Raw genomic sequence first — 10,326 nt, forward strand, 5'->3', positions numbered from 1 at the left:
AGGAAATCTATCCCCATATCCCGTCTCCCATGTCCAGGACTCTGGATGACTTTTATTTTACCCTTGAAAATTTTCAACAATGAATATGTATATTAATTATGGGAAGGATTAAGCAGCTCTAACAAAGAGACGGCAAGACGCATTAATCTATACAAGTTCAAAGTTTCTTTTTATCGCAGGTTACCGGTCCAGCACAGGAGGTTGGGCTCCACTCTGTGAAGTCATCCGGTTTCCCAGCTAGCCCTGCACGGCTGCCTTCCTCAACAGATGGCTGTCCTTTGACCCAAGGCACCTGCTCCTCTTGGCCTCATCCTCTGGCTGCGAGTAGCTCACCAGCACCACCTCCAGGAGAAGACGGGGAAGGTTAAGGAGGGTGTACTTACCTTCTTTTTCAAGGAGGTACTCATATCTCACTAGCCAAAACCTAGTTAGTTACAGGGCTGCACGTAGCTGCACGGGAGGTGGGAACCAGGCTCTGGCTGGGCAGCTGTGTGCCCTTCCAGCACTCACACAGAGGACTCGTTATCACAAAGAAGACAGGGAGCATGGATATTTGGGTACAATAACCATGCCTACCACGGTGTGTATTTTTTTCTGATTAAGAAATCTATTCCCCCAAGAAATAGGACTTTAAGTGTGTTTAAAAATTAAGATAGCCCCGGCGCGCGGGCGTAAGGTGGACGCGGAAGTCAGGGCACTTGTGATGCGCGTGGTGCGATCGGCGCTGTGATTCGAGCTGGGCTGGCTGGGCGGCGGCAGCCGTCACAGGAAATAAGTGACCGTGGTGCTCAACAGTTTGGATAAGATGATTCAACTCCAGAAAAACACGGCTGACATCGGGAATATCTGTGTTTTGGCTCATGTTGACCATGGAAAAGCTACTCTGGCTGACTGTCTTGTATCTACAATGGCATCACCTCCAGCCGCCTGGCAGGCAAGTTAAGGTCCATGGACAGCAGAGAGGATGAACAGGTCCGAGGGATCACTGTGAAATCCAGTGCCATTTCACTACATTATGCAAAAGATTAATGCACTCACAGGAACTCTTTTTACTTCTAAAGTGCTAGAAGAAAGAGCAGAGAGAGAGACTGAATCCCAAGTGAATCCAAATTCTGAGCAAGGAGAGCAAGTGTATGACTGGAGCACTGGCTTAAAGGACACAGATGATTCTCACCTTTCCTTCTCTCCAGACCAGGGAAATGTGGTATTTACAAGTGCAATAGATGGGTGGGGCTTTGGGTAAGTGTTTCAATGTAACTAAATCTCTTTGTGGATTTTATATCCAATTGATTTTTTAATTAAACTTTTTATTTTGAAAAAATACATAAAAAATAAAAATTAAGATACATCAAAATTGACTTTTTCTGTATGTACAGTTCCATGAATTTAAACACACCTTTGATCTGCAAACCTCCACTACAATCAGGATGTAGAACAATCCCATCACCCCAAAGACTCTCTTGTTCTGTCTTGCCCAAGTCACACCCTCTTCCTGACTCAGCCCCTTTTATATAATCCTTAATTCAATTTGCTAATCTTGTGTTGAGTAGTCCTGCACCTAAATTCATGAGAGATATTGGTCTACAGTTTTAATTTTTTGTATTGTCTTTGTCTGGTTTTGATAAAACCGGCCTCATAAAATTAGTTGGGACATTTCCTTCCTCTTCTATGCCCTGGAATAGATTGTGTATGTTGAACGTTATTTCTTATATGTTTGGTAGAATTTGCCAGTGAAACCATCTTGGCCTGGAGATTTCTTTTGTGGGAGGTTTTAACTATACATTTAATTGATTTTATAGTTATAGAACCATTCAGGTTGTCTATTTCATCTTGGTTGAGTTTGGATAATTTGTGGTTTTCAGGGAAGTGGTCCATTTCATCCAAGTTGTTGAACTTATGCATGTGGACTTGTTCATAGTATTTCTTATCCTTTCAATGGCTATGGGGTCTGTGGTTGATTCTCTTTTAAACACACTCCACAAAGAGGCATGTTAAGTTCCTTCTTATGACTTCTCAACTTGCTGGTGACATTCTCTTATGGTCTTTGGATTTTATACGTCTTTAGGGATTATAAATGGATTTGCAGCAGGAACGGCATCTTTAGTCTAGATACCAAACATAGGAGGTGGCTGATTTCTCTGGTATGTGGGCTTTTTGCTGCTGTCAGGCCCCCATTCCCCAGTCTGGGAGAGATCCCACCAGCTAGCTCCTAGGAAAAGACTGATACGAGTTTAACCACTTCTTTTCAGTTCTTCCACCCTTGTCTTGAACCTCCCCCTCCTACCAGAGGAAAGAGATGAATGCACAGTACTTCTCTCTTAGAAACCCCTCCATCTTACCTTAATATTGTTTGCAAGTCCTTATTTAGCATTTTGGAGAGAAGCTTGGAAGCAAATAATAATTTTGTTATCTGTTGTTAATCCTTCTAGGGAGTTGATTATCAGAATAGTTAAACCTGTTTCCTACAGGGAGGAAGGGGTGCAGGGATTGCCTTCCTGTTACAGGTCAAGCAGCTGTGTTCCTTTAAAGCAGGCATCATTAATAGAAAGCCTACAATATACCTGGCTGTTACAGATTTTACCTTTATAGCTAATAATATCAGGGTGGGGATTCTTATCTTCATTTCATGGACAAGAACAATGAGGCTAAGAGATGTTCACTTCAAGGCCTTTTCATGCTTCTGGCTGGCTGTCTGACCCTGAGAAAATGACTTAATTAGTAATTAAGTCTCAGTTTCCTCATTTGTAAAATGAAGATAATAATATAACTTAACTTATAGGGTTGGTTGAGGATTAAATACGTCTAGCACATAGTAAGCATTCAATAAAATTTGCCATCATCCTTGTTGCTATAATTATACCATATATTATTTATTTGAAACTTTTCTATAAGGAAGCATGTTCTGGGCTTCCCTGGTGGCGCAGTGGTTGAGAGTCTGCCTGCCGATGCAGGGGACACGGGTTCGTGCCCCGGTCCGGGAAGATCCCACATGCCGCGGAGCGGCTGGGCCCGTGAGCCATGGCCGCTGAGCCTGTGCATCCAGAGCCTGTGCTCTGCAATGGGAGAGGCCACAGCAGTGAGAGGCCCGTGTACCGCAAAGAAAAAACAAGAAAGCATGTTCTGAACTTGTACTAAATTTTCCTTAAAATTCATGATTATTGAATATTAAAGAAAATAAAGCCATTTGCTTTCAATCAGGAAAATCTTGACTAACCAGAACTACACAAATTAATCCCAAAGTTAACTGGTTTTTGTTTTTCTTTTTTTTGTTTTTTGCTACTTTCAAATCAGGTTAATAAGAAACGAGCAGGGCGTATTTAAAAGGACACCCTCAGCATTCTATGGAGAAAGCAGCCTTCTCTTCCTGCCCACATTCTTGGTCCTGGGTTGACCCTGGCTGCTCAGAGCCTTCAGCATTCCAGACGGCCTTGCTTGGGTGCATTAGGTTTACCAAGGCAGGAAACGGGCTAAGATATTGTGCAAGATGGGATTTCTGTTCCCATTTCTCTCCTCTCTTGCCATGCGGTTGCACTGCTTCTCAATAGACTGGGTGGAGCAGACTTTCTCACTTAACCTGGGCGTGGCCATGTGACTTGATTCAGCCAATGAAATGTGAACAAGTGTGATGCTAGCAGATGCGTTATGGTTTTGCTTGGATGCCTGGTTTCTGCCATCTGCAATAAAAAGAACATGCCTTGGATGGCTGTGGCCATGTGGAGACACATGGAGTAGACCTGAACTCCACCTGTGGCTCAGGGTCAAGCCCAGCTGATCCCAGCAGAGCCAGGGAGCCTGAGGCCCCTGAGCAACGAAAGGAACATTTATTTTAAGCCACGAAGATCTTGAGATTGTTATGCGGCAAAACTACTTACACGTATCTTGGTGAATTTTCAACAAAAAGAATGAAAACCTATTGAATGTGTTGATAGTCGGGAAGAGGTATTTCACGCACACAACTCGTCGGGAAATCCATTTAACCATGTAAAGGCTTTAAACTGACTCCACAGCACCCAGGTGGATGGCACATCAGGTGTCTTTACATTGTGTAAATTCACTAAATCACCTTTAGGGTTGATGGGAAATTCCATCTCAGTCATGTCTTGGAGGACCCCTCCACTTTGGTGGTAAGGAGACACTAGTGCTTTCACAGCCCGGGAAACTGGAGGATGGCTTCTGACTGCTGCTCTAAGGTATCCTGTCCAAGGCCAGTGGGGAGCATTCTGATGATGCAGCCCCATTTTCTTCCTTTGCTCTGAGTTTGTCTTGGCATCACTGCCAAGGCCCCAACAGTGGGACCTACAGAAGTTCTCACCCTCTAATGTGTACATGAGACACATGGCCATCTAGCTAAACAAGATTTGATCCAATGGGTCTGGTAGGGGCCCCAGATTCTGCATTTCTGATGAGTCCTCAGGTGATGGTCATTGCTGTTCATGGACCACGCTTTGGTAAAAAGACCCTAGAGTCCAGGCTCCCTCGGCCCTCCAAGAAGCCATTCTTCCCTATGGGCGCTCTGAATATTTGGGGCTCAGGTCTCCAGCACATGCGGACCGCCCCCCTCACCAAACTGTTTATTAATCCCACCCCCCAAGATTGAGCCATACCTTCTGCCCTGTGTCACTCATTCATCAGAAACTTTCCCTTTTCAGATAAAGAGCCCCGTAAGACTTAGAAATCAAAGGCTGGATCCTTCTCTCCTTTGGCCAGGGCATCACATTTCTCCAGGACTCAGAGGCCTGGCAAAGGAAAAAACAACTCTACTGGCACTGATAGTAAGAACAAGATTGAATTAATGTCTCATAAACCATCCAGTTACCATGGGAACAGCCCACTCCCTAGACTGCCGGGGAGAGGATACGGTCCCGGAGATGGGTGCTTGTCTACCCTGTAACCACACATGTCAGCTCAGAATTCTTGGTCATTTTACTTTCAGGGGTCCTGAAAATCCTGGTTTTGCTACGTTTAATCAACAGACTCGCAGAGGAAGGGAGAACCAGTGGTCAAGAAACTAGCATGTCAGGCACACCTCAGGGCCCTAAGCAGGGCTGATAGAAACCCAGCCTGGAGGGCTGCCTTCCCAGTCCCAAGAATTTATGGCCAGGAATCCATTCTGATTGGCTGGTTTATTTGTTAAATGTTTTGAGTTTAACAGGCTCCTTGGGAGATAGCTTTGCAAGCATGCATTTGGGGTGTCCATTCTTATAGGTCTCATTTTTCCTGTGATCTTCCCAATAAATTATGCTATGAATTCAACAAGAGTACGAGGCCACTTTTCAAATATTGGTTTAAGAACCTCACTCCTGTGTCAGGTAAAGTAACCTTCTGTCAAACTGAGCCATGGCTGGTTTGCCTGGGGATTCCAAGAGGCCAGTTGTATTTTACCAAAACATTAGGGGGAATTCATCCTGGTGGGATGATAGTGGTGCTGGGTTCCAGCCCTGGGGAGACCCAGTGACGATCTCTCGAAGAGGCGGGCAGCGTGGGGAGACGTCAGGTACGGGATCAGGCAAGATCCCCAAATAGCTCAGGTGCCTTTGTCTCTTTTTTAGATCTATTTTTTTCCTCCTCCTCCCCTTCCTCCAGGTCACACAGCTACTTAGGGACATGGGTTACCCCAGCTGGGTTGGCTTCAGTCTCCTGACCCTCCCATTCCCTGCGCTACCACTTCTAAAGTGCATTTGTGCCATCACTCTAAGAATATTCTCTGTGTTTCAGCAGAGCAGGAATCCCAACCCAGTGTTTCTGAACACTCACTGTGCATGTAGACCCCCCAGAAGCTTGTGAAAGGTAGATTCTGATTCGGTAGATATGAAGCGAGGTCGAGATTCTGTATTGCTAACCAGCTCTGGGGTGATGCCACGGCTGCTGGTCCACAAGTCACAGTTTGATTACAATGCCTGAATCTACTGTCATTAACTGCTAGAGCTCTTGGGTGAAAGGGATTCAGAACCAGCCCCTTCTCAGCCCCTTCTCACCGGGGATCTGGGATTGATTGGTATGCCGTCCACGGGTCGGGTGCTCTGTTTGCCACTCCACAATCGGACAGTCTCCGAGTTCCCTCCCATGTCAAAGCTTCTAAGAGTTTATCAGTCACTCCAGCCAGACCCTAAGGCAGGATGGTGGGTAAATTATTCTGCAGCTCTAGCCCACTAAGTAAGCATCAGAGCCGATGCCCATGTGTTACGATCCGAGGAGCCGAAATGTGTTTCCTCGGCCCCTAACTTTAACCTCCTCTAACCCAGCCTCTTAGGCCCTACTTGGCCAGTGTTTGACAGTTTCCTTTCTCAGTAAAAGTGCAGAGAATGGGATTAAAATGCAGGGTGGCGGGATTAAGCTGTTCTCAGTCACGAACATCACTGAACATCACGGTGTGAATGAGTCTATCAGCTCTTCTCCACAAACAGGAATCTTGGCAACCCTAGGAGTCCGGTCGCCTGCGTTCTAGTCCTGACCGTGCCGCCAACCAGCTGTGCAGCCTTACAGAGGTCCCTCAACTTCCCTGGGCCTCAGCTTCCTCTCGTGTACAATGAAGGGGGTCAACCGGGTGAGCACTGAGGTCTTCTGGGCTTTGACAGCTCAGTATTTTATCAGAAACAGCACGAGGGGAACTGCAGAGGGGCCCTGACATGGACTTCTGAGGTGGAGGGAGGTCTGAATCACTAGCATGTGTGTCACAGACCTGTAAAATGGGACTTTTAATTCCTCAATGAGATGCTATATTGTTAGGGGCACATGGTCAGAGCACAGTGACTGTTAGCATCATTACCACCTTGCAGGTGACCCTGGTGCAGGTCAAGTGGAGTCACAGGTGAGCGACCCCGGTGCACGGAGGTCCTTGAGGAGTGGGGACGGGGCACAGAGTGGGAAGGTCACCTGCAGACAGGGGTCCAGGGAAAGACACAAAGCGCCAAGCTCCGATTTTGCCTCAGGCCAGCCCTGCTTCCGGAATTCCCTCCCCAGGTCTTTACATTTCTCTACTTTTCCAATCAAATTTTACCTCCGGTTAGAGATATTCAAGTAAGTTATTCAGATAACTGAGGCTAAGCATATCCGACTGTCACCAGGAATAGCCGGGTAATGACATCCAGCGCGGCCCCAGTTAAGCCCTGAGCCCGCGGGGCTCCGGGTGACGGACGTGTCTCCAGCTCACTCTGTCTTGTATAGAGACCAGAGCCGGAACTCTCTGCTGCGGAGGGTCATCGCCCTCCCCCGCTTCTCCTCTCCAGCTCTTCCCCCCTCCCCCTGCCCCGTCCCTCCACCTCCCCTGAGTCGCTGGCAGCCCCGCCCAACCCCTATACCTCCCCCAACGGTGTCCCCACCCACTCCCATCTTTGAGGCAGAAGCTCATTAGAGAGAACAAAGAGGCGCTTTCCTACTGTGTCCGACGCTCTGACATTTCTCTGGGTTTCACGCTGCTTGAAAGCATCCCCTTTGGACTTGCCCCAGCTCTTCTGTCGCACTCCTAGGACCGCGGCTCCAAGGGACCAGGTTGGCCGAATGCACAACCATCAAGGAGCCGCCATGCAGAGCAATCCAGGGCTTTTGTCACTCCGAGGCCCTCCGTGGGTCCCTCTGGGAGCTGGTTTGTGTGTGTGCTCCCGCCTGTGTGCTGGGGGTACCTTTGGGAGGACGGGGTGTCCAGCACAGACAAGGAGGCGGAGGGGTAAGGGAGCCAGGCCATCTCATCCCGGCGGCAAGATTCCAGTGTGCTCAAAACACAGTCGGAAGGAATCAGCTCGCTGCGTGGGAGGCCACACCAGCTCTTGACCCTGTCCGCCGAGGTGCAGGTGCCGGGGCTGCACCGCTGTGCTGTTTTCCTCCCATCACATCCAGCTCAGCATTAAGCCTGTTTCTCAGCACAGATCCCCACCCTCATCTCGATACTCCCCGTCCAGCTGTGAGCTAATTTCATGTGTCAACCTGGCTAGGCTATGGGACCCAGGTCTTGGACAAACACCAGTCTAGACGTGGCTGTGAAGGTATTTCTAGATGAGGTTCACATTCATATCGGGAGACTGTGAGTAAACCACATTACCCTCCATAATGGGCGTGGACCTCATCCGATCAGTTGAAGGTCTTAATAGAAAAAATATTGAGGTACCTGGGGGACAAGGAATTCTGCCAGCTGATGCTCTTCAGGCTTGAACTGCGACGTCAGCTCTTCCCTTGGTCTCCAGCCAGCCTGCCCTGCAGATTTTGGACTTGTCAGCCCCACAGTGGCATGAGCCAATTTCTTAAGATAAATCTCTCTCTCTCTCTCTCTCTATCTATCTATCTACCCATGCATCCATCTATCTACCCATGTATCCATCTATCTACCTATGTATCCATCTGTCTACCTATGTATCCGTCTATCTACCTACGTATCCACCTGTCTATCTACCTACCTATGTATCTATCTATCTATCTATTGAGAGGTAATAATGTAACATCCACAGATACCCTCTTTGAGAACCTGACTAATACACCGTCTGAAGTGGCCACAGAGCCCCAGGGGAACAACTCAGAGAGGAGGCCAGTGCCAAATTGATGAAGACTGTTTTCCTTCAACAGTCGGAGGAGTGATCAGACACTGTTGCTTACAGTTCTGAGCAGACTGGGCGCAGGGCTGCATTTTTGTCTTCCTGACAACATTGCGCTACGTCTAAGGGCAGTCGGGGTAGAACTGTATTATCACAAATTCCCAGCTGGGGGTGTGTCCTGGGTGTCATTTTCCACATCAAGCTTGAAGACCTAGTTCATCTTAAAACTGAGCTGATTCCTCACTTTCTTTCCAGAGAAACCCATCAATACCTCTTCCAGGGTCCTGAGGAACAACACCAAATCGAAGCCTTTTGGGGATTTCTATTTGTCAAATCGTCATTTTCCAGGAGGCGGGCAGGAGAGGCGGGGTCCAGTCTCTATCTGGAAGCATGGGTAGGCTTCTGTGCATCCTTGTTTCTCCATCTGTAAAATGGGCACAGCGCTGGCCCCGTCATCATGGGAGTACAAGGATCACTTGTGTAGAGAGAGGACCAATCAGAGAAATGTCCTCCTTCCTCCTCCTTTCTCCCTCCTGCTCTCTTTTCACTGCTTGCTTTCAAGGGATGAAAAAGGCTCCCCCAGGACTAAGCTGGTAGCTAGCAACTAATACAAGGCATCAGTTTAAGCTAAGGTGTGAGACTTTTAGGGCAGCAGGTTTTAACATGTCTGCCGTCCCTGTTACCCCACCTTCCCAGTGCCCGAGTCATTTAGACCCCCTGCAAGGTCTGGAAATGGGTGGGTATAACCCTGCTCACACTGAAAAGGAGCCCAGGGAGAGCTGATGGGAGACCCTCAGGCACTGTGGCGAGACCTAAGAGGAAATGCTTTTAAGGGGAATGAGGGCTCTCTGCATCCTTCAAACCACACGTCACAGGTCAAGGGCCAAGAGACTTGGGTACTAATCCCAGCTCTGCAGTTAATCTTCTAAGTGAACCTGGACAGGTCACTAAATAGGTCTAGGCCTTAGAGCCTTTAGTCTCCTTTTTGTAAAATGGAGATATTATCACACACACACACACACACACACACACACACACACACACACACACACGTTTTGGCACCAGCATTTTTCAAATGTATTTAGGATCAGCTGCCTTGAGTTCCCTGAAGTGTGTGTTAGCATACAGACTCCTCGACCTCATCCTGAGTTTTACTGAATTAGATGTTTTGAGGCCAGGAACCTGCATTTTTAACAAGTGTTCCAAGTGGTTCCCACATTTTGTCCCAATCATTCATGTTTATGTGATTCCACCCACTGAGACGATTTCTAGTTCTAATGGAACAGTGAAGAGCTGTTCACACACAGGCCGCCTCCTCCTTTTTTCTTTTTTAATTTAAAATGTCAATAGCTTTATTTGAGTCCACAAGGGAAAATTGTATTTAGAGATTTTGTTCTTTTGAGCAGAGGAACGTGGTGGTGGAGTGATTGGCAAATGTCTCCACCGTGTCCAGGCCATTTTCAATGTGACACTGCTGCCCCTTCATCAAATGGTAGAGTCTATTTCTTTCCCCCTGGAATCTAGGCTGCTTTGTGATTGCTTTGGCCAACAGGATGCAGGGAAAGTGCTGTGTGCCCATTCCAAGCTGAGGCTGGAAGAGGTCCTGCCCGGTCTACTCCCTTGACTCCCTGCCACTGCCCCGTGACCAGGCCCAGGCTGGCCTGCTGGAGGGAGGGAGACCTTAGGAGGGAGAGCCCAGCTGGCCCAGCCATGGACATTCTAGAAGTTTACAGCCAGAAGGCAGCTAATCCCCAAACAAACATGGCAGTGTGGTCAAGACCGGCAGAGCTGTCTGCTGGACCCA

The 10,326-nt window shown here is 47.9% G+C and overlaps 1 long non-coding RNA gene across 1 annotated transcript; it reads right to left on the reverse strand.

Moving 5' to 3' along the window:
- Nucleotides 1–307: 307 nt before the first annotated feature.
- LOC132435190 (uncharacterized) lies at nt 308–8,938 on the reverse strand. Its single transcript, XR_009521497.1, has 3 exons — nt 8,794–8,938; nt 8,102–8,187; nt 308–342 (listed from the first exon to the last, which is right to left on the reverse strand). It is a non-coding gene; the product is annotated as an uncharacterized lncRNA (long non-coding RNA).
- Between the last annotated feature and the right edge of the window lie 1,388 nt (nt 8,939–10,326).

The sequence above is a fragment of the Delphinus delphis genome, chromosome 12, assembly GCF_949987515.2.
Source record: "Delphinus delphis chromosome 12, mDelDel1.2, whole genome shotgun sequence".
NCBI lineage: Eukaryota > Metazoa > Chordata > Mammalia > Artiodactyla > Delphinidae > Delphinus > Delphinus delphis.